Source organism: Leptidea sinapis, chromosome 19 (assembly GCF_905404315.1).
Source record: "Leptidea sinapis chromosome 19, ilLepSina1.1, whole genome shotgun sequence".
Classification (NCBI taxonomy): domain Eukaryota; kingdom Metazoa; phylum Arthropoda; class Insecta; order Lepidoptera; family Pieridae; genus Leptidea; species Leptidea sinapis.
Window position 1 is genome coordinate 6,613,779 of NC_066283.1, and position 26,240 is coordinate 6,640,018.

The 26,240-nt window shown below is 34.8% G+C and overlaps 1 protein-coding gene across 1 annotated transcript in view; it reads left to right on the forward strand.

Moving 5' to 3' along the window:
- Nucleotides 1-204: 204 nt before the first annotated feature.
- Nucleotides 205-26,240, forward strand: part of LOC126969991 (protein CBFA2T2) — a 91,076-nt gene continuing 65,040 nt past the window's right edge. Inside the window, exon 1 of the mRNA XM_050815652.1 lies at nt 205-382. The gene's annotated coding sequence lies outside the window, so the exon portion shown is untranslated. The remainder of the gene's footprint in view (nt 383-26,240) is intronic.

Sequence of the window (26,240 nt, forward strand, 5' to 3'; positions counted from 1 at the left end):
ATCAGCATTATGTTGGGAATTTTACTTCTCATATTATCACTTCAAAAACGGCTCTCCAATTTATAAGTAGGTATAGATCAAAATATGAAAACTTGAAATTATATAAACTGCCCTCTGCCCTCAACCCGTTCGTTCCCGCCTTACAATTCAGAGTTCAGTTTCAATATACCTCACTCTCAGTTACCAATTCACCGTTGTACGGGGTGGACGCGATTTCCCGCCTTTATGTGCGTCAAACTGACGTTTCTTCGAAAACTTTCAGTTTTAATTTTTTTGTTATTTAATCTGTAGAGTGATTTTTATCTGACTATCTTGTGTTTTATATCGGTGATTACAAAAGACAATTTGTATTGTGTCCTGTGTGACCTGTCAAAACATTGAGGTGAGTGATGATAATTTATAGGCGGCGCTTATTTGAAATAAGTACCCATTATTTGTTATTTACTTTAATATATTCAGGTATTGTGTTTGAATTAATATAATCAAGAAAGCATTAAACCAATTCTGATGCTTACTATAATATATAATTGATAGTAGCCTATTATCATTCGTCATCACGTTTGTAAATAATGCCGATATATGATTTTGTTGTTTAAAATAGATGAGTAACTACATAATTATATCAAATTTAACAAAAAAATACTCATGTTAGTCAAGGAAATGACACTTATGAATGTCAAGTTTCCCTTGTTGAGCTTTAATGAGAAAAAGTGGCGAGAAACTCATTGCCACCCTTTTAAATCAAAATTAACAGCTTCGTTCGTTTTACAAATCATTTAAATTACAATATACGTAAAGTGATGTAACGAAAATACTCAACTTCAAATACTCAATGATTTACACAAGTAAGTGAAAAAAATAAAGGTAATTTAATACGTAAAAAGTAAAAACTATACTATTTGCGTAAACTAGATGCATCAATCCACCGTAAATAAATAATGGTATTTTGTGAGCATTTTATTAACGATAGTAAAAATATAATAACTCTAACTTTAAAATCATGAAGCAGAGTTTTTGGTTACAGGACTATCCTGGCACCACAAGTATATATTATTATTTAAATAACTATATTGTTTTAAATTATATTTATTATCGTAGAGATTTTTTTATAATATCTCAAAAATAATAACACGTATATTATTGATAGTAAATAAAAGTATACTTACTTAATTCATGATACAAAAAAAAAATATGTAATAAGTTATTATTTTATATCAACATTACGATAACGTTGATAAGTTTCTATGAAAGTTGTTTATAGCTTTCAAGATTTAAGTTACACTTTATAAAATAAAATAAAAAGATTACATCGAAATTATTTAATTTTAGGAGATCATGTAATTATGCTTGACTTTACATATTATGAATTAAATGCGATGGATATACTGTCTATAAAGGTCTATACAACATTTATTAAACTACCACTTTAAAACTTAAAAACCTTCCCAAAATCTTACAATAATAGTGGCCGCAAGCCTGCCCTTCGCCTAGTAAAATTAAAAAATAAATCTGTCAGATGTTTAATATCACGCGGCCTGTGCAGTATTGGCGGGAATAAATAAAATGTTATTAGATTTCGTACAGGCGGCCACGGCACATGACGGCTTCAGCTGTTTCAACGAAATTGTACCCTCATTAAGCATTGTGTATTGAAACTGTTTGTTTACCACTAATCCTACGTAATTTATGGTATTAAAGATTTAACGTGTTACGAGATATATGTTTTTATGAAATGGGTGGAAAAACTCGTAAGACCACAGAATCACAGTATTTTTTAAAAAGTGTGTTTACTTCTTTACGTTTTGTTCTCAAATTTAATGTTACTTTTAGACGAAATAATGTTTTGAATCTTCAAATGCAAAGAAAGATTCAGAGCGCCGAATTCCAACATCGCATTACACGTGACTAAGGCTACCTCCGGATAAATCCGGACATGTCGGGACTTTTTAAGTTCGAATTTTTTCCGGCTCTCTACGCTGTCCGGATTTTATTTTTAATAAAATGGAATATAGTTACAAAATCACATCTTTACTAATATCAAATATGTCTTTAATCTTTACGACAAACGAAATTGAAACGAGAGCAACTAAGTCTATTAAAACTTTTCTCGAAATGTCAGGCTTTTTATCGGGACTTTTCAAAGTACTAAATGGTAACCCTACACGCAACAAATTCATAAACAGACCTCTTTTCAAAGACCTTCCTTCGTACAACTAAACTGTGAAAATATCTTTCTAGCGGGGATTCCAGGTCCATATGACATAAGTAAATACCTTCAAAATACCGCATACGCCCAGTTAAAGTGCCAGTTTCGGTGATATCTCTGGTGTTGCCTTGGGATCAAAGCTGATCAACTTCAGTTAAAAGTTTGCATAAAATAATTTAGACAAGAAAAGCGCATTTTTAGTGGCTTACTTAAAATTAAACATTTTCAATTTTGAATTTGAAAATATCTCTATATATATCGTAAGCTGAGCTTTGGGATTTTATTATTTAAATCACGCTCTTACAAATTATTAGTTGTAATAAAACAGGTACTTTCTTTCAAATAGAAATATAATTTTATAAATATTAGAAGTAGGTCTCACTTTGCCGCGACATACTAGGTCACCCATTTAACAACATAACATCGTCTAGACTTTATATACTTAAATTATATTGTGCCTAGAGTGCATTCGAAGATATTATTTCACTTATTATAAGTAGGTACTCCATTCGTCCATTTGTTTAGTGATGCGGGTCTTGAGATGCGGGCGACAGTATTCATAACGATAAACTATAAAGGTACAAATAATATTAATACTTATTAATGATTCTACAATGCTCTGAATGTCTCTTCTTTTTTTTTTATTTAAGAGGAGGCCAAGCGACTGTCCGGGTTACTTGGTGATAAGTGATGATTGCCGCCCATAATTTCTCTTACAACAGCAAATCATCACAAGAACATTGCCGGTCCTTTAGGTGATGTCGCGCTTTTTTGTAGGTACCCATGTTGTACCGACCTGGAAAACCGTGAAGGAAGCTCATTTCACAGTCTTAATTAATGTACGTGGAAGTAACTATCTACTTTAAGGACCACTTTGCTGAAAGCCACAGATCAGAAGGTGAAGATGATGAAACCTTGATGGTTTATGGCTTGTGGAATGGAGGAAGTAGGCAGCAAGGATCAGTTCACAATTCTTTTTTATCATCATTATCAGCCAGAAGACGTCCACTGCTGCACAAAGGCATCCCCCAAAGATCTCCGAGACGATCAGTCCTCCGCTACCCTCATCCAATGTATTCCGCCGATCTTGACCAGATCGTCGGTCCATCTTGTAGATGGCCTACCAACACTGCGTCTTCTGGTACTTGGTCGCCGTTCGAGGACATTTCTGCCCCACCGTCGAAATATGTACCGTGCTCACTGCCACTTCAGTTTCGCAATAATTTGGGCTATGTCAGTGACATTAGTTCTCCTACAGATCTTCTCGTTTCTGATTCGATCTCGTAGTTATTTTTTACACTCCCTTTTATAAATGCAGTAAAAGACACATATAGAAATGATGTCTCTACGCAACGCTAAGCGATCGAGTCATTCCCAGTATTAGTCAGTCAGTTATTGTTGTACGTAGGTACTTAGCTAAGTACGTAACGTGGTCAACGCCAGCACGGCTTACGAATTGTTCAAATGTTTTGCCGAGAATGAGAGAAAAATAGTACACATTTATTGGATATGTCAGTAACAATTTAAGCTCGGTACGGTCACACCTGCGCTACTTACCCGACAACCTAGGGCTGCCACAAATTCATTTCTAATTAGATTTATATCTAAATAATAAACAGAAAGCTGAGCATTGGGAATTTATGCGTTAAATCATCACATTACAAATTATTAGTAATATTTATTATTTTAAAATAGGCATTTTCTTTCAAATAGAAATATAATTTAATAAGCCGTCGTCGATACTTAATGACATTGTTGAACTAGAACTTCCAAACGAGAAAGTATAAAAAAAAATGTTTCTAAAGCTTTATTTATATAACTTTAGAATACTTGAAGAATAACTAGAAACTATATATATATATATATATATATATATATATAGTAGCTAGTGACAGTATGACTCACAAACCAGGTTCTAGGGTAAACACAAATGAAATACCGGATCGAGCACCAGTTTAACTTTGTTCAGTATTCTGTTCTGTTGTCTCCTCTGGGCGGGAACTCCTCAGAACCAGCTTTTTCCATTTGATCTCATACAGCGAAGAACGGCTCGAATCATAGACGATCAAGTCATCTCCGATTGGCTTGATTCTTTTGCTTGCATAGAGATAGCAGCCAGCGGATATTACATCAAAATGCGAAATTCCAATCGCATCAATATTATTTCGAATATTTCACAACTACGAATTTCACGATATATATACTTTTGCATGTGCTAAATGCTATATTTCCAAACTAGTCTTGAATAGCATGTAGCTGATTTTGTGTGGCTGGTGTCTGGCTTTCCACCAGGTACTACCTTCCATCCTACAGCTACTTGTCTATTTGCTCTCTCTTATATAAAAATATAGTCAAGTGAATGTGAGGGAAAATAATAAAAAGGTCCACAGTTGTTTCTTTTGGGGATGGAGAAGCTATGTACATTTTATACGAAATCCTGGCTATTTTACTTGAAATACGATCAACTATTTTCACACTAGAAGTATAATAAGACTGGTATCAGGCTTTACAGAGTGACAGTCTGGGGCTTTATGGGGCTTAGTTGTATTTATATACAGACATCATAACATTTTTCTAATGAATGGCTCCAGTTTTAAGAATAGGGACATATGTATTTAGATTAATATAGCGCCTTATTTTGCTACATGTGTCAACCCTAAAATTTCCGAGCGCAGATGTAGACGCATGTGAAGATAAGTCCGGGGATGTTTGTGAGTTTGACTAAATATCCGCGGTTTCCACTTCCTCTATTTAATCACGTCTGCGTCTACTGCGGACTTTATTTTTATGTGGCCCACCTCGCTTTTGTTACGAAAATAGTTCATATTGTAAAGAGTATAGTGTCCAAATTATCATAATAATGGTAGACCACTGCATCCTATATATATCGAAACTGCTTGTTTTATATAATTTTTAATTTTTTATATATATATTATATAGAGTACCTTTTAGGGTGTGCCAAAAAGTAACTTCCTTGATGGACCTTTTAAAATTGGATTGGAATGGATGGATTAAAAGTGTCTGGGCATATTTTCCTGGCATATTTTGAGCGTTAAGAATTTATTTAATTTTTATTGAATTTTTTACAGAAGTTTTGTTCGGCCAAATTTTGAAATTTTGAAATTCCAGCAACCAAATGCCTAAACAAATTTAATTAATACGCTTTTATTAGCTACTGCTGTATGTCTGTTTGTAACCGACTCCATTGGACTTGATTTTGTTTAGTACCTGTTCAAAGACAATCGTTCTTGAAGAGTAAACTCCAGTCGTGCGTCGGAGCTGATACACACACTTTTTTGTCAATCGAAAACGATGCTTATTTTTAAGAATTAGGTAATTGAAAATAGGTAAATCCTGCGTGAAAATTCTTTAAATAGCACTTAAAATGTCGCGTATTTTAAAAGATGTCTGAACTTAGAATAGACGCACTGGTCATATTATTTTTACCAATAATGAAGGTGACGGTAAAATCAAAACAACTTCTTAAGCGGTAGACAATGGAAATATCTCTTTACTGATGAAAATCTAACAACCGGAATGAGAGATTTTTTTTACCAGTGGGAGGCTCCTTTGAACAGGATGCCGGCTAGATTATGGGTACCACAACGGCGCCTATATCTGCCGTGAAGCAGTAATGTGTAAGCATTACTGTGTTTCGGTCTGAAGGGCACCGTAGCTAGTGAAATTACTGGGCAAATGAGACTTAACATCCTGTCACAAGGTGACGAGCGCAGTTGTAGTGCCGCTCAGAATTTTTGGGGGTTTCAAGAATCCTGAGCGGCACTGCATTGTAATGGGCAGGGCGTATCAATTGCCATCAGCTGAACGTCCTGGTCGACTTGTCCCTTATTTTCATTTAAAAAAAAACGATTTTAAGCTCAAAGCTCTTCAGAAGCTTTCCACCTTGTAAGTTGGGCATTGTTCGACTGCAGTGATGGTTTCGTGGGATGTTAGCTATCAAGCAGTGACTGAGCCATTTGTGATAAAGTTTTAACATGATACGATTATTTTTTTTATGGAAAAGGAGGCCAAAAAGCATACGGGTCACCGCCGCCCACATAATCTTGCAATACCAGAGGAATCACAGTAGCGTTACCGGCCTATAAGGAAGGTATACGCCTTTTTGTCGTATCGTCTCTGTAGTTAAAAGGCATTTATTTTCTCAAAATTGATTCCTTTAAAAGACCTTTTTGCTGTCATTTCTAATATACTAGATACTACTTCCGCTTCGGAAACAAATGGCGCTCTGAGAGAGAAGAAGCGGCGCAAGAAACTCTCCGAGCATTCTTTTTTTGCGCTCTTTTCAATTAAAAATATACAATATTGTACAGTCATTTCTATCGCTATAAAATAATCACAATCTAGTCGCAGGCTGTCCGATCATTTAGATATTCAGCATTGGAGTAATAGGATTTACGACAGAGCCATTTTTTTATAATGACATGCCATGTTAATAAAACATTCCATAAGATTGACATAAAGAATTTCGCATGTTAGCCACTTTTCACAGACACAGTGGTTGCAGTTTTATTAAGTACATGGGGTATTTAAATTTCAATAAATTTCTAAACGATTGTTTATATCATTATTATATTAGGTAAGGTATAAACTAACGGATACTAAAGCAATGTTTCCAATAGAGTTTCCTGCTGCTAGACAACCGATGAAAACAGGCCATTTTTATTACATTAGCGGGCGTGACAAACTACGTACATTACACGCGATTAGTATGTCGCTTTGTGTTAGTGTGCGTGCATTGCTCAAAATATAGGTTTACAATCAACCTCAATTTTTTCGACGTTTTATACGACGTATAAATAATGGTCTTAAGTTTCATGCAATAGACAAGAAAATATATTTTTCTTGTAAATAGGTATACCTGTTACAGAAAATAATTTATTTTTTTACACTTTACATGTTTTATTATGTTTTATTGAAATGTTGTAAAGTATCAACGTCCGATCGCCAATTTAGATTATAAACTTTATATCTATCTATATATATAAAAATGAATTGCTGTTCGTTAGTCTCGCTAAAACTCGAGAACGGCTGGACCGATTTGGCTAATTTTGGTCTTGAATTATTTGTGGAAGTCCAGAGAAGGTTTAAAAGGTGAATAAATAGGAAAATGCTGCTAAATTAAATATAAACAACAAATTTGTTTTTCCTTTGATGTGTCCATAAATAATTTCTATGAGAGAATTTATTGACGCACGGTTTGACAGTTCTGCTGTGAAACAATTTCATTACGACAGCAGGGTGCATATTTTACGAAGTAATTTTTGATGTTATGATATATTATTAACAAATTCATATAAAAATATTATTTTATTTATTATATACAGAACAACGTCTGTCGGGTCAGCTAGTATTATATAAATTACGTGACACGTTGTTTGTCCGCGATGGACTCCTAAACTAATGAACGGATTTTAATGGAGATTACTCCATGGAGTGCAGTTTGGTCCAACTTGAGAGATAGGATAGTTTTCATTTGGATTTGGGACCCATAGTTATTTTTATTTTCAATATTTGTTTTGTATGGACATACTTTCTATGAGAGAATTTAGTGACGCACGGCTTGACAGTTCCCCTGTGAAACAATTTCAATATAACAACAGGGAGAATTTCTTACGAAATAATTGGGAAAAAATGTAAATTTTTAGATATATTATTGGAAAATTCCTATAAAACAGTATTTTTTTATTATCTACAGAACAACGTCTGTCGGGGCAGCTAGTTGAATATAAAAATCACTAAAATCACTTATACATTTTCTATTCAGTACGTTCCAATACACAAACTTAAACTCTATCATATTCTCCATACACAAGTGCTGTGATTGAATCGATTTTAATCAAACTTTGCCGGGTGCTTGTGACAGCTCGATTACAGCGCTTTGTGGCCCACAACTCGAGATAATCAAAAACGGTTAATTTTTGCCATAGGAATAATGTGAGGTAACATATTACTTATTATTAATAAGTGTAAGAAATGCATACGTCATTACAAATATATTCCGTCTATCAGGAATATTTATAGCCACGAGGCTAAGAAAGCTATACTAATTCGGGCTGTCAGATCGTCTATACGTTAGCATATACTAAGTCTATGGGGCGACAAGTTGCATAGCACATTTGTTTTATATAAGAAGGGGCAAACGGGCAAGAGGCTCACGGAATGGGGAGAGGTGAGCCAACCGTCTATGGACATCCGCAACAACAGGTGTCAAGAAATGCGTTGCCGGTCTTTAAGGTGGGAGTATGCTTTTTTTTGAAGGTCCCTAAGTCGTATCTGTTCGGGAAAACCGCAGCCGGTAATTGATTCCACAAAGTGTCTGTGCGAGCCAAGAAATGTCTTGCAAAACGCGCGATTGTGCAATGCCGGACGTAAACGTGGTGCGGGTGATACTTTGCTCGTAATGTCCGGTGGTGGAATTCGACCGCTGGATTCAATCTGAGCACTCCCCATGATAAATGTGGTAAGTGGCACGCAACGTAAATAAAAGTTTTGACTTAATTAAAACTTTTTAAAAGCATAAATGATTTTCTTAATGAGACCACGGAATGAGAATAAAGCGAACACCCTCAGGCTCTTTAATTATAAATGTTTATTGTACGATATCACATTGTAATCCATATTTTATAGTAAAAAAAGCCCGCTGAGTTTCTTGCGCCCATTCTTCTCAGGTCTGAGGCAGTCTCTTTTGAATGGGTGGTAGTTTTTGACGTTCAATAAGTGATTTTAAATTCTATTTTGAATAAAAATATTTGAATTTGTTGTATCTTCATGATGTTTAACCAAGTGTTGTTGAAACATGTTATGTTATTGATACTCATAATGGTAAATAAATATTTTTATTCTTTATTCTAGGGAATAATATATTTTCACGAGTCATATAAGATTGTTGGTCTGCTTTATATTTCTACGGAGCTATGCGATGCGGGTTCGATTACCGCTGTGATTATTATCTTAATCTTAATATATATTAATTACGTGACACGTTGTTTGTCCGCGATTGTCTCCTAAACTAATGAACGGATTTTAATGGGGATTACTTCATGGAGTGCAGTTTGGTCCAACTTGAGAGATAAGATAGTTTTTATTTCGATTTGGGACCCATATTAATTTTTATTTTCAATATTTGTTTTGTATGGACATATTTTTGACACGGTTTGACAGTTTCGCTGCGAAACAATTTCATTATAAAAACAGTGAGCATTTTTACGAAATAATTCTTTAAAAATTCAGCTATTCACTCATTCCAAGCAACGCTTAACGTTTATTTTAATATTTATTTAGATAGTTACACCAACAACACATAATTATACAATTAAAATTTTAGCAAGTCCTTGTATACTGATAGTACAATATGACATGTCTTTACAGGTGTAAACAACATTTACAATAGTGCGAATAACAAAGTTGAACAATTAAACATAATAAAATTAAAGAAATGAAGAGTTAAACAAAAATGATGATATTAAATGACTTAAATACATGTCTACTATAAAAAAAAGAGATTTATAAAATTTATAACTATACAACAATAAATAATTTACTTCTTATATTTAACTTACGTTTAGATCATTTATACGTCTAGATAGACGATGACAGCTGTGAAAACAAGGACAAAATTGAATATAGAACTAGCCCCTATTCTGATTTCTGAGCAATTCACGCACATTAACACAAATCGCGACAAAAAAACAATCGCAAGTGTAAGACGTAGCTTGCCACGCACACTACACTTATATTCCTGGCCTATTTTTATCGGTTGTCTAACAGCAAGAGACTCTATATACGTATAAATTATCTAAGGCTTGAAGATATTGTACTTTGCGAGTAAATCAACGTATTATTAAATATACCCTAACATTTAACAATATTTTTCCAAATACGAGGAACAGTCTAATTAAAAATCTTTGGATTTATGCGGCAAAATACTTTTTATTGCAATTTGATCTCAAATTGAATAATCCGTAATTAAATCTTATTTATCTTATCTTACTGGATTATTAAATAATATTCATAAACAAGAAAGCAGTTTTAAAGAAGCGCGTTTGTCCTTTTTTTTTCTACCGATATTATTCGTGAGGTGATTTATATTTTCTTCAGAAAAAAATTCGTAATTATTATATAATATTAAAAAAATGTGCTAGTCAATTATTGCAATTTTTATAAGGTACTAGCGAACCCAGCAAACGTTGTATTGCCGATATTAAAATCGCGATACAAAAGTAACTGTTGATCGTAGATGTGTGAAAATGTGAAGTTGTATGTATTTTTTAAGGCTGACTCATAATCAAACAATTAAAAAGAAATGTCAAACAAATTAAAAAATAAAATTTGGCGTGGACAAACCTTAACATTTAGGGGGATGAAAAATAGATGTTGTCCGATTCTCAGACCTACCCAACATGCACTCAAAATTTCATGAGAATCGGTCAAGTGAAGCCGTTTCGAAGGAGTTTAACTACTAACACCGCGACACGAGAATTTTATATATTAGATTTAATTATAGTTTAATAAATTAGAATGAAGAAACAATAACTTTCTCAGTTTGTAACAGAATCCGCCGCCATCTTGGCGCAAACTGTCAAAACCAGCTGAACAAACAGCGTTCCCGCCGCCGGCGCGTGCGCGGCTTGACAAACAATAACATGTCGCTTTGTTCTAACAGAAACAGATGCTGTTTTATTTCTGTATTATATTTAATTTGCTTGAGGTGTGACTAAATATTACAACGATGCTGGGAGACTTCTGCCAAATGTAAATTTCTGGTGAACTTACAAATTTTATATCAGCCATTATAATATAATATCATGTTCTACGCATCACACCGGTATCCTGATCTTTTTTCAACCGACTTTAAAAACAGGAGGAGATTGTCAAATCGTTTTTATACCTGATGGGTCCAAATAATCTAAAAGATGAGGCAGATTGTCTGACGTTTCTCGCGGAAGTTTTCTAGCGGATGAAAACGAGAAAAATTTTTAGGAAATAACTTAATTTGTATAACAAAACGTGAAGTAGGCACTTAGTATATATGCATTCGTTGTCATCATTTGTGAATAATGTTTGTACAAGTGCAAAATAAAACTAACACCTGTCAGGTGTAAGATAGTAAGAATATAAAATTTGGTTCACGTAACGTTTTTGTTTGCTTGTGATATAAACGAAAGGAAAATTAAATTTGTAAGGTTTACACTTCCAAATATAAAGCACCAACCAACACCTATAAAAATTAATAATGACAAACTTGATGTAGTAGAAACGACAACATTCCTAGGCATTACATTAGACTTTAAGCTACAATGGGGTGCTCACATAAAAAACTTCTGTAATCGACTTAGCTCTGCAGTATTTGCGATAAAAAAAATTAGGCAGCTGACAGATGTTGAAACGGCTAGACTTGTATATTTCAGCTACTTTCATAGTGTCATGTATTACGGAATTATATTGTGGGGTAGGGCTGCAGATATTGAAAACATATTTGTGCTGCAGAAAAGAGCAATTCGAGCAGTCTATAAAATGCGTTCAAGGGATTCATTGAGAGAAAAGTTTAGTGAAATAAATATTATGACAGTACACTGCCAGTACATATACGAGAACCTCCTATACGCTCATAAAAATATTAGCCAATTTAAAAAGAATAGTGATGTACACAGTGTCAATACTCGAAACAAACATAAACTCGCAATTCCATCTACTAGGCTCCGTAAAATTGCTAAATCTTTTAAAGTGGATTGTATTAAACTTTATAATAAACTCCCAAATGAAATTAAAATATTACCTATTAAAAAATTTAAATGACTCGTAAAAAAGAAATTAACATCTAAGGCCTATTATAATGTGAAAGATTATTTGAATGATAAAGATAGTTGGAATTAATGTTCTAAATTTTGTTAATGAATATTGTTATACTCATTTGAATGCTATTGTAACTTTTGTACTTCGTCCTGCCTTGCACTAAATAACTTATAAAGTTTTACAGTGAATAAAGATTTTTTGACTTTGACTTTGACTATACTTATTAAATGTACGGATGGTTAATAATAATGAGGAAGCCTCTTTATTTTCCACAACTTTCATACCAACCATAAGTTTTCAAAGATAATGATTGGAACTTAGACTAAGTACTCGTATTAGTCTGTCCGCTGTGCTCCAACTAGATACCGTACTACCTAAGAACAATAGCTTTTTATTACGGCAACTATTAGATGCTTGTGTGCGTGGCAAGTTGACACTCAATGGCATCTTTCAAATTTTGTAACATACGCTTCGTATTGTTTTACATTGAAATTAATAAAATATAAAATACTAACTGATGATATGTAATCCCAGTTTGTTTGTTATTTCTTGTAATTTTATTTTTACAAAGTTTTACTACGCAACGAGGCATTTTAGTTTCAATTATTAGCAAATTTAACAGAACATCTGGCATGTCAACGTCACACATTGTTCGAGACAGGCTCGAGTACGCCCCGGGCGTAGTTTTAGCTGCCGCACTTTTCGACTACGCCTGCGGTATGTACTTGGAGCGCAGCGAAGACCAATCCTTAATCTAAGGATTGGAAATTAAAATTTACATCAATTCCTGCCTTATCGAGTATAGATGAAAGTTATATGAGGTTACAAATCTTATTTTGCAAATTGAATAATGGAATAATCTTATCAAATTAGTGTATTGTCATCGGCCTTCGATAAATCCACAAATCTTGAATGAAATCTGACCGTCTAATGTGGGTTAATATCGCGCCCAAAAGAGTCCGCCCAAACAAACCGTGCAATCGCAGCAGTTCTGTTTTCTTTAACTAAAGTGATGTAATTTTAACCTCGAAAAAGCTTGGACGAAGTTAGGATATCATCCCCACTATTTGGATGTGTGTCCTACATAGTGCGGTTTCAAGAAGCTTTCTTCCACGCACTACAAAGCTGTGGAATGAGCTTCCTTGTGCGGTATTTCCGGGATAATACGACATGGGTACCTTCAAAGAAAGCGCGTACACTTTCCTTAAAGGCCGGCAACGCTCCTGAGATTCCTCTGCTGTTGCAATATAATGTGGGCGTCGGTGATCACTTAACAACACACATCATAAAAAAATTTCGTATGGAGCTGTCGGTCAATTTGAAGACACTACAAAAGCGAGGTATCTCTCGTATGTTCGTTAATGTTGTAAAAGCCAGAATTTTCCAAATTCCATAAAGGAAGCAAACAAAACTGGCATTTGTCGAGACTACGGATAGAAGTGAGAACTCAGAACGTTGAGTATTAAAATTTTTAATTTCATTATTTTAAAAAACAATAAAATTCTTAATTTCAATTTATTTTTAAAACTTATTTTCAATAATGAATTAACGCACAGTATATACACATTGAACGTTTGACTGAATCCATTCGTTTTCAAGGTATATATATATATATAAAACTAGCTGACCCAGCAAACGTTATATTGCCGATATTAAAATCGCGATACAAAAGTAACTGTTGATCGTAGATGGCTGAAAATTTGAAGTTGTATGGATTTTTTAATGCTGACTCATAATCAAATTTAAAAAAAAATGTAAAAAAAAACGTGTGAACTCTTTACATTTAGGGCGATGAAAAATAGATGTTGTCCGATTCTCAGACCTACCCAATATGCACTCAAAATTTCATGAGAATCGGTCAAGCCGTTTCGGAGGAGTTCGGTCCCGAACACCGTGACACGAGAATTTTATATATTAGATAGATTTTCAATAGGCGTATAATTGCGCAACATTAGTGAACACAGCACTGTATAGCTACAGATATACTGCTGTAAGAATATAGGTATCACAACGGCGCCTATTTCTGCCGTGAAGCAGTAATGTGTAAACATTAATGTGTTTCGGTCTGAATGGCGCCGAAGCTAGTGAAATTACTGGACAAATGAAACTTAACATCTTATGTCTCAAGGTAACGAGGGCAATTGTAGTGCCGCTCAGAATTTTGGGTTTTTCAAGAATCCTGAGCGGCACTGCATCGTAATGGGTAGGGCGTATCAATTACCGTCCTGCTCGTCTTGACCCTTATTTTCATTAAAAAAAAAAACCCCTACCGAAAAGTGCCCAACGCGGCTACAGAAGTTTTCATCTAACAAATTATCTTGAGAAATGAAGGTTCCCACTCTCTTCAAGAGTCTTTCCAAGAAAAAAGACCTGAAGGTTGGTACTTATCGTCAATACAGTATATGCCCTAAATCAATCCCAACAGTTAAAGAAAGTGACTCGACCATAATGCATGCTGACCGAAAACGCGGGTGTAAAGTATGCGAAATTGTCTTTTCACTGATAAACTATTTTTCACAATTGATAACTAACTAACTACATCCTACAAGCAAAATGGCAAACTCAAATATTTTATTCCAAAATAGGATTCAAAATCACTTATTGAACGTCAAAAACTACCACCCATTCAAAATAGACTGCCTAAGACCTGAGAAGAACGGGCGCAAGAAACTCAGCGGGCTTTTTTTAGCAATAAACATTTATAATTAAAGAGCCTGAGAGTTTTGCTTCATTCCCAGTCTGTGGTAACTTTTCCCACACAAACGTGTTTTAATAATTCCTTTAAATTTCGTAACACATTTGTTTTGTACATTTTCTGGTATCCTATCGTAGAAGCATATACATCCCCCAATAAAAGACTTACTAACTCGACTTAATCGAGTATTAGGTATAAAAAGTTTATATTTTGTTCCTCGTGTTCACATTATGATTGTCACAGTTTCTAGCAAATTCCTCAATGTGCTTAAGTGTGCGCTTATGCTCCTGAGAAGCGCATGTGGTTTGTTTATTGGGGAAAGTCTTGTAAAAGAGTCTCCTTATAGCGGATAATTTTACTTCTAGATAGAGCCTTTTGCAGCTAGACAACCGATGAAAATAGGCCAGGCTTATTACTTAAGGCGACACTATATGCAAGCGACCTTGAGCGATATGAGTTTACGGCTGCTGGCCCCATCTATGTAACAAAGCCAATATTTAAAAAATTCTTGCGTGGAAAACTGTTTATATGCTTACAATCCTTGTTATTCATAACAAATCTGAATAAATGTACCTACACAAAAAAGTACAAGCTATAAGAATAACTTTTCTGAGAGTAGTACTAAAAAAATGCGTCACGCCATGCTAAAAAACTTGTTTAACTGCAAAGAAAAGTGGGAGTTCAAAAATGCCCTGGAGTGTTAACTATAATCAACAGCAAGCATTAGCAACCTACAAATAAGACTTAAGGATATGTGTAACAGGATTAAGTAGTGTTCATAGCTCGAAATCCTATATCTTCACCACAAAACTTGTCTAAAAACACCTTCTTTGCGTGTTTTCTGCTTACTCTTCGCCTTAAGTGTGCGTCTTACACTCGCGATTTATATGTCACTTTGTTTTAGTTGCTGTATTGCTCAGAATAGAGGATTACTTTTTGAACCTCAACTTTTTTCGACGTTTCACGATGTCAGTCTAGTCTACGTCTAGATAGATGTATAATGGCCGTTTTCAATAACGTATCTCTAGTTACGAATACATTGCTGTCACCGTTTAATGACAAGATATTATCTATCCATAGTTATGTCTAATAAAGTTATACGGCCGTTCCCAATATTCTGTCTATCTATAACTTGAGATACAAATCGTAACTATTGTTGACTTTTCTGTCCCAATAAGCTTATCAACGGGGGACGACGTATAGCTTACCAGCGATAGAAGTTAGTATGGAAATTGCAGTTCACACGTCCCAATATAAGGCGATAAGAATGACTTATCGGGTATATTGGGACAGCTTCAGATTATTTACAGCCAAGTACTGACATTAGAAGGTAGTATCCCTCTCTGTAGATAGTATATTGAGAACGACCGTTAGTCCAATGCTTTATGTCGATAGCTTATTGAAATGTAAGTAAGCGTAAAAGGATAGATTTGTCTACCTCTAGTAAGTTAAACTAAGGACAGATAGGTTATTGAAAATGGCCGAAATGATCTAAGGATGCCAGAAAGCTTTATTTTTTGAAGATATTGTGAAGTTATCAGCCAAAGTGTATCAAGAGATTGTCTTCGTGTGTTGTCAAACTTAACTTAAAAATAACAAGCATATTTATAAGAAGTTAGACTTTCCAGTAGTCCTTGTACGCAGTTTGTGTATAATTTTATATTTTTCATAGAAGTGGAAGTCTATGGAACGTTACCATCTCTTAAGTGATCACCGGCACCCATATTCTTCAACACCAAAAGAACCAAACTAAGCCTTTCCGGCCTTTTAGGAAGGTGTTCGCGCTTTTGTTAAGGTACCCATGTCACAATAGTCGAATAAAATAAAATTAAAATTGTATTGTAGTAATTACGTAAAACGTGCAAATTTTAAAGTTAATATAAGCGTTTAAATAAAACACTTTTAAAGGATTAAATTTTAACTGTGAAAAATTGTAACTGTGAGTAATTATTAAAGTTTAGTTTCATAAAAGTAACTTTTACGCAAACACAATTACAATTACACGCGTTTTAATCCTTTAAAAGTGCTTTATTTAAATGTGTTACACTCGCGTTAATCAAAGAAAATACTAATTTAAGTGTGTTAAATATATCTGTGGGCGTCATAAAATTTTCGCGCTAAAATTATTTTTTTTTTCTATCGCCGCGCTGGCTGGAAAGAGCGTCAGATGTGAAGCATTATCAGCACAGCCCGTAGCTCGGCGCATTAATTGCGTTCAACAATTCGGTACACAATCTATGTGCGGGCCGTCACTAACCAACCAACCCGCATTGTACCGACAGCACATTCGTAAACGCCGAATTATCTTTTCAATGTTGTAAATCTAAATATAAGTTTTAAATAATATGTTATATGAAAATATACAGTTATGCATTTATTACGATTAGTACAATATTTCATGCTAAAGAAATCGTGATTTAAACGGCTTTGTTGAACTCAACATTTACAAGTGTTTGATTGTACCATCCTCTTAATTTTAAATATACCTTTAACTATTGTAATGTCTTATTAAAGTTGTTGATTTTAGTGATAATAATTGAGTCATACTAATTAAATTTTTGATACCAAATTGCTTACATTTGAAATATTTGCAATTATGTTTGTTGACCTAGCTGTAAAGTAGAACCTGTGTTAAAAGCGACATCTAGGGAGTTGTACAAACACACTAAAATTTTAGAACGGTGCAGTATCGAACGGATAGCTTAGCGTTAACAGCCTTTGGAATAAGATAACTGGATACGGATGCACGGCATTAATTTCTATAATTAGTTAGAGACTTAACATCTTATGCCTCAAGGTTACGAGCGGGATTGTAGTGCCGCTCAGAAATTTTGGGTTTTTCAAGAATCTTGAGCGGCACTGCATTGTAATGGGTAGGGTGTATCATCTACCATCAGCTGAACTTCCTGCCCGCCTCGTCCCTTATTTAAAAAAAAAAACATTTAAAACATAACAAGAGCTAACATTATGATGTTTAGTATGTATGTACATCATATATCCTTATACTACCTATATTATCATACATAATTTGCTCTTAATAGTGATTTTCATTATTATAACACTAGAAATAAGGGATTGCTAACTAATTCTAGTCGGCTTCGTAAGACACACAATAGATTTAAGGGTAAATGTATACACTTCTATAATAAAGTCCCAGCCACTGTTCAGGCATTATCTATAAGTTTAAATATTTTATAAAAAATGGCTCTGTCGTAAATCCTATTACTCCACTGCTGAATATCTAAATGATCAGACAGTCTGGGACTAGATTGTGATTATTTTATAGCGATAGATATAACTGTACAATATTGTATATTTTTATTGAAAAGAGCGCAAAAAAAGAATGCTGGGAGAGTTTCTTGCGCCGCTTTTTCTCTCTCAGAGCGCCATTTGTTTCCGAAGCTGTAGTAGTATCTTGTAGTTATTAGAAATGACATCGAAAAGAATTCTTAAGGAATCAATTTTGATGTGCCTGAATGCCTTCATACCTATAATTTAATATAAAAAAAATATTATATTTAGTTGTAACATTTGAAAATATTGTACTTATTTTATTTAATAAAATCAAATGTTATCTACTCATGTAAGCTTACACTTATCTATTTCACAGTTATATATTTTACAATTTACTATCACTTCGGAAAATTTGGTCATTAATGAGAGAAATATCGTTACCACTATTCTATTTCAATATTTCAAGCTTAATTTTAGTAATAAGAAATTTATTTTATATATAAGTATTATTTCAGCGAAAAAATAAAAAAGTGAGTAAATTATTTACAAAATCAAATGCTATTGAGCAAAGTGGATGCATCAATTAACACAATGTAAATAAATAAATATATTATGTGAATACTTTGCACACCTTTGAAGTACTACTTACTGTGAACAAAATAACTTTTATATTATGAGATTGTTATGCTGACGGTATTCACCCGCATCGGAGATATAGGCTAGGGTCATTGTTTGGTTACTTATCTCAGTTTGTACACACTCCACGGCTGCCGTATCTTTGCCGAGGCTGTGCAGGCTGCACCAACATTCTATTATCACACCAAAAAATATTTTTGGCTATATCTTTGCTTATTCATGAAAAAAAAAATACACAAAATTATGGCTGTGGGCTGAATGAAGATACCTTAGCCATGCGTAGATATACATATTAAGTAGTTACGACGAAATAATGTATGAATAAAAAGAGCCTGGTAATCTTAATTTAGCAAGGCTAAGGGCTGTAGAAGCCAGAGTCGTAAACCAAGTAAATAAAAAAATGTATATATAGCTATTTCGTTACCAAAATCATTATGGAGGTTGTCACAGATTTTTTTTAAATGTATCCTTTTTAAAGGTAATGTTTCTTAATTCAGGTAAATTTGTGAATTTCAAGAACAATTCCTGATTGCGATTGCTAACTCTCTGGTACGCCTATCTAGCCGCTATCATGTGCAAAGAAATCTCCCACTGGTGTTATTTACATGTATAGGTAATATTATGAAAAAAAATGAAAAATGAGTTTATTTCGGATTAAACACTTTAACTTTATACCACACATTCAAACATATTAATGAAAACATTTTTTTTATAAAAATAAGGGACGAGGTGAGCAGGACGTTCAGCTGATGGTAATTGATACGCCCTGTCCATTACAATGCAGTGCCACTCAGTATTCTTGAAAAACCCGAAAATTCTGAGCGGCACTACAATAACTGCGCTCGTCACCTTGAGACATAAGATGTTAAGTCTCATTTACCCAGTCATTCCACTAGCTACGATGCCCTTCAGACCGAAACACAGGGATGTTTACACATTACTGCTTCACGGCAGAAATAGGCGCCGTTGTGGTATCCATAATCTTCCGGCTTCCTTTTCAAAGGAGCCTCCCACTGGTGAAATTATGAAATAAAAATGAAAATTAATTGCGTAGAGACGTCGCTTCATTGTGTGTCTTCTACCGCATTTATCACGGGGAGTGTTCCGAAGAGCTGTTTAACATGATTCCTGCCGCCGAATTCCACCTTCGCACGACACGCCACAAGTTAGGATATCATCCCCTCTATTTGGATGTGTGGCGGTCCTCCGCAGTGCGGTTTTCAAGGAGCTTTCTTCCTCGTAATACGAAGCTGTGGAATGAGCTTCCTTGTGCGGTGTTTCCGGGACGATACGACATGGGGACCTCCAAAAAAAGCGCGTACACCTTGCTTAAAGGCCGGCAACGCTCCTGTGATTCCTCTGGTTTGCAAGAGAATGTGGGCAGCGGTGATCACTTAACACCAGGTTAACGTTGGTTTGTCCTCCTATTCCATAAAAAAAAAAAAAATTTCGGATGAAAACTTTACCACATATTCAAACAAAATAAGTTAATGAAAATAAATATTAGCTTAATCTTAAATATTAAAGCAAAAAAGAAAAAAGAATCTTAATGTTGTATGTGGCACTGTTCTTCAAAAACTCGAGTCTATTCAGTTACAGTTGAGTCCATACTTTAGTGAGCACAACACTGATTTTCAGTGACCAGTAGGAGGCTCCTTTGCACAGGATGCCGGCTAGATTGTGGGTACCACAACGACGCCTATTTCTGCCGTGAAGCAGTAATGTGTAAGCATTATTGTATTTCGGTCTGAAGGGCGCCGTACTCAAGGTGACGAGCGCAATTATAGTGCCGTTCAGAGTTTTTTGGTTGGAGCGGCACTGAATTGTAATGGGCAGAGTGTATCAATTACCATCAGCTAAACGTCCTGCTCGTCTCGTCGCTTATTGCCATAATAACCCCATTACATAACCCGTAATCACATAGTGAAACTCCTTCAATCCTTTCAAAAGTAATTTATTTCAATATTAATTAAATTCACATCGTTATCTATTGAACAAACAAACTAGGCGATAATTTTCAATTGATAATTACGTGTAATCCTTCAGGGGGCGGTCTGTGACGTCATCTGTTGCCTACCCTGCCGCCCCCCTGCCCGCGCCTCATGCCCCCCCAGCAGCTGTCAAACGCAAACCGCAGCCTGTTTGATGGCGAAATTGATTTGTTTATGATTTAGTTTTACCACTTTTGATCTTGCGTGTGTGTGATGTTAGCATTTAAGTTATGCACGAGACGCTCTAGGCATAATGTAATTGGAATAGCTGTGGACTGCAGGGATTGTATATTAATTGTCTTAGATTAAGGATTGGCCTCCGCTGATCTACAACTAGATACCGCAATATCTAAAAACAGTAGCTTTTTATTACGGCAACTATTAGATGCTTGTGTGCGTGATATCTTGACACTCAATGGCATCTTTCAAATTTTGTAACACACACTTCGTTTTATTTTACATTATAATTATTAAAATACAAAATACTTAATAATGTAAAAATATGTGATGTGTCTTTGTTTTTACTTGTAGTATTATTTTTACTAAGTTTTACTACGCAACCCGCCATTTTTTCTCATATCATATTAGTTTCCGTGTTCTCTGTTTTCATCAGATGTTGGCTAAATAGCCACCACAGCGGTGCCGTTTTCAGCTACCAACATGTCAAGTCCTTCTTAATTGTTGACTCCATATTTTATACCAAACAAATTTAAACAAAACAAATTTACTTAGAAAATTAAATATCAGAAAATGTTCGCATGCAAGTATAACCCTCCTCCATCCCCTTCTATTTCTCCCTGTTCGAAACTTTTTTCATCCAGCGACTGTTAAAATATCTCTTTCCCATTATTTCTTCGGCCCGCCACCATTCCTTTTGAAGCCAGCTTCGGTTCATTTCATCGCCTCCAATGTCCACCTCTTATCTTATCCATAAATGTGCTCTGTTCACTGCCATCTACGCTTTCTTACGTGTTGAAGTGCATTTTTAATATTTTTTTACGTTGTCATTGCTTTTTACCTTAAATTTAATTTCTTTATTTTCCTTGTACTTCTTTCCAATCCATGACGTTATTTTGTTTTGATTGTGTTTATTCATACCTGTGTTAGTTTGCATTCGTAATCACCCTAGCGAATCTCTCTAAGAAAAAAGCGATTAAGTCGACTGTATGAAACGTGCAGTCATTGATAGTTTAACAGGTGACGGCTAAAATCTTGTAAAAAACAGAGATACACTGGCCTGCAAAAATAAGTATCACACTTTTCAAATTTTTTTTTTTTCTTAACTATAGAAGGTAGAGATTTAAGATTAAAAACGTTTTATTGCAAATTTTATAGGCTTTAATTCTAAGAAACTAAAATTATACATTAGTAACATTTTTAACTTAAAAAAGATAAAACAATGAAAATAGACATTTTTGGTTTAGTGTAAAAAAATTCAACTAAAATGTATTACATGTTATTCAATTTTTAATAACTGGTATTGCCTCCTCGAGCTCTGATTACAGCTTCGAGCCGCTTTGGCATACTGAACACTAGGTTTCGGAGCCGATGTTGGGGAATATTCTCCCATTCTTCTACCAGGGCCTGCTTCAGTGCCCTGAGGGTGAGAGTGGTGAGGGTGGTCATGAGGGTGGTGGTCTGCGATTTCTGACTAGCCTCCCAAGCTCATCCCAGGCGTGTTCAATCGGGTTGAGATCAGGACTTCTTGATGGCCAAGCCATCACGCTGATACCGACCTCCTGAATATACTCTTGTACGATATGAGCCGTGTGTGGCCGGGCATTATCATGCATCAGCATCGATCCATCACCCATATTTGCTAAATACGGCCCTGCATACTCATTGAGAATCTCTTGAGCATATCTTTGCCCAGTGAGGGTGCCATTTTCTATGGCTACTTGCTCTGTGCTCCTTCTGAAGATATGCCAGCCCATACATGTACACTGCCTCCACCGTAATGGACTCTTTCTGCGATGCAGGCTTGAAGGTATCGCACACCAGGTCGCCTGTAAACACTTCGCCCTCCATCAGAAGTTTAAAGGGAGAATCGAGACTCATCTGCAAACAAAATTCTTGACCATTCTTCTTAATCACACTGCATGTGTTCACAGGCGTATCGCAGTCTCGATGCTGTCTCTCGAGTTTTGGGCCACTCGCCAACCCCCGAAGACCACTTCGGGGTTTCAAATTTGCTTCACCAACGCTTCTTCTCACTGTACTGTCACTAATGTAGTCCCTCCGGGTCTGAAGTAGCTGTTTTTGGACTTCAACTGCATTTTAGTGGCGATTTATTAACACAGTGGAAATAATATAACGATCTTCTCGGGCACTGGTACACCTGGGTCTGCCATTACAAGGTCTCCTCAGATGGTGTCCAGTCTCTTCGTACCTTCGCTTTACCTTCTGGACCGTTCGTACCGTCACACCCACCATTCTTGCAGTGCGACGCATACTGATGCCTAGTTCCAGAAAAGCCATAATCCTAGCACATTCTTCAAATGAAAGAGGCTGATATGTGCTTTTTAGCATAAATTTTTAAAACAAGACCCATCGATCTTGAAAAAAATTTAAAACAGAAAGAAAAATGTGAATGGTAAAATTGTAATTCGGAAACGTCCACTTTGAAAAAGGAATGGTTTTGTTTTTGAAGTTTTTTTTCAGCCAATTCTTAAAAGAAGGTTACCGACTATAAAGTTTTTATGTACAAAATTAAATTCTCTTCGGAGTCCTTTTTATTTCGAAAGTATGTCTTGTGAACTTAAAACGTTATCCCAATTTTAAAAGTGTGATACTTACTTTTGAAGGCCAGTGTAGATGAAATCACCTACGGTTTAAGCAACTGTTCGCTTTCAAACTTAGCCGGATAATACTTCGTCGCCTTTCACTTAGGCAGTCCAGCCTCTTATTACGTAGTATTTACATGCTCCTTCTTTGTTATGGTGAGTGTCACTACACTCATTCTCTAGTGAGGAGTGTGAAATCGTAATAGCCTTTCAGGATTTTCTTGTTTGCCCAGATTTTTTCCAGGTCAAAATTATTCTTCTATCTTACTTTCTATTAGTTGCTGTTTGTTTGAAACGGTATTTGCTTTTCAAGATTGTCCATGTTCAAATTATATTAAATAATGAGAAATAAAATAACGCTTTAAAAAACCACTGCGACAGTGATTTAGATAGCCCCGGCAAAAACGTTGCAACTGAAATAACTGTAATGTTCTATGAAATATTAAATTAATGATTAAAATTAAATTAAAATGATCGATAAATTATCCATTTATAGCAAATTAATATCCTGACAAAACAGTTTCTAAAACAATGCTTTCCTTCCGCAATTCGAACTCCCCGAAAACTGCATCGGAAAAGGAATACAAAAATTGCCTCAAATGAAATAGTTGCAAACTGAATTAAATTATTGAATTTATAGTTTTTAATTTCATATAAAGGTTAGTACTGCAATATGTATTCTTGGTTTCTTTACATTTTCTGTCAACGCTTGCAATCCGCCAAATAAACAAAGATTTTGGAAACATGTCTTCTAATTTTTAGTTAGGAATTATTGTAATAAGAATGATAAAGAACAGTAACACAAAAGCGCACGTTACCGGCAAGGTATGGCTAAGCGCCGTAACATAATACGATTCGCTAAATGAAAATCCATATAACACGCCGCGCTGTCGTCCGTAGCACATGGTGGCGAACTCAAACCTACAGGCCATGGAAGGAGCAGCGACAGATGCATGAGTCATTTCAGAATTTATTCTTCTTTAGGTATTGGCGCAAAAATTTCAGACTGAATGTTCTGAACTCCATATAAACGTGCTTCGTTAACTCGATCTGCCGATTATAAATAAAGAATTTATTTACGTCACATTTGTCGTCAGATTATATTTATTACCATATCATAGGCATAAAATAAATAATGTTGTGGGGGAGTGATGTAATGGTTATTTAAATTCATTTTAATTCTTAAATGTTTATAAGATATTGAAGATTAAAGAGTGCTACTAAAGCAGCTCTACCGATTGGGATAAATATTTTGTATTTCAATGGAGTTTTATTTCCTCATTTGTTTTTGTTTTGAGTCTCCTGAAATATCTTTATTTTACGTTTTATGAGAAAAAATAACAATACGAGCAAGACGTTCCATTACAACGCTCAGGATTATTTATTTAAAACTTTTAAAACTTATTTGTCTAATCTCGCTGGCCCAGTCTCATTTTACTTGCTACAACGCTCTTCAAATCGAAACCGATCGCCATAAAATTCAAATTCAAATTTTTTTATTCAAAATAGGATGTGAAATCACTAATTGAAAGTAAAAACCACCCATTAGAAAAAGAATGACCTCAGACCTGAGAAGAACGGGCGCAACAGACTCAGACTTTCTTTTAATAAAAAAATATGGTTTTTTAACCATAGTAATAACCTGTAATAAACCTTACAAAGTAATAAAGTTGTAACCTGAGGGCGGTCGCTCCATTCCTAATCCTGAGCAAAGAAGCCTCTCACTGGTAACGTAAAAATACATTTTGCTATCACCAATGTAAATAACTTAGGGAAATAAAACGCTTTACGAATCCTAACGAGGCTAAAGAAATCGTCCATAAGTCTAGAATGACCACATAAAATCTCCACTCACCAAGAATCGCACTAAGTATATTTCTAAAAAATAATTACCCGAATCAGTCTAAAATACTTTTCTCTCATAAAATAATAATAGTTCTATAAAAATTATACATCCGTATTCCGTTACAACCCCCCATTTCTCCCTGTCACATCTAGTAGCCGCATCTGTGTCGACATTCATTAAAATTTGCCAAACCCGGCGCGCGTCGCTCGCACCTGCGTTCCTTACACACACACCCATACACACGATGATATTATTTGTACTACGTACATTGAAGTTTTTATATTAATCTACTTTATCAACTAGTGGTTTCTCAGCCGTGGACCTAATTCGTTACAAGTTTAATTATTAGAACTATAAAAATAGATTTGTTTTTATATTTAAATATAATTAATTCATATTAATTTGTTCTCTATTAAACTTTTAATAGGAAGATTATTATTGCTAGTTTCGTTCTTTCAGTTTTAGAAAACCGCAATGTACAACAAAATAAGCGATACAATTTACTACCGGTTCATATGACGAAACATACTCTTTGTATTAGTAGTTATTTTACATGAATCTTGTTTAAGAATTGAAGAGTTATAAATAGTAAGTTTTATGAAATATCACATTATACTAACTTTTTTTACTCCTTTTATAAATTTCTCACCTAGAGACGCTCACCACTTGAAGCGCCAGGGACCAGTGCATAAGATCTTCTAGATAAATCTAATAAATCTGGGTAAAATAATTAGAAATGACTACAAAAACGAAATAAAATATCATGCTTAACTCAGCTTAGTTTTTCGTGAGTAAAGTATGGGCAAAGTCTAAGTACGATTTATAGATCTCAGCCTAATTACTAATAGTAAACTAGCTATTGTATAAGGTATCGCGCACACTGATCATTTTATCGCTCAGTTACTAAATAAAGCAATGAATAATGCGAGGCCCTAAAAAAAACAAAAGGGCTGACATTTTACTATGGTGTGGCAAGAACTACTAATGGGGAGTGCTTTGTCGATAAAATTTACAATATCTTACATATATACACATA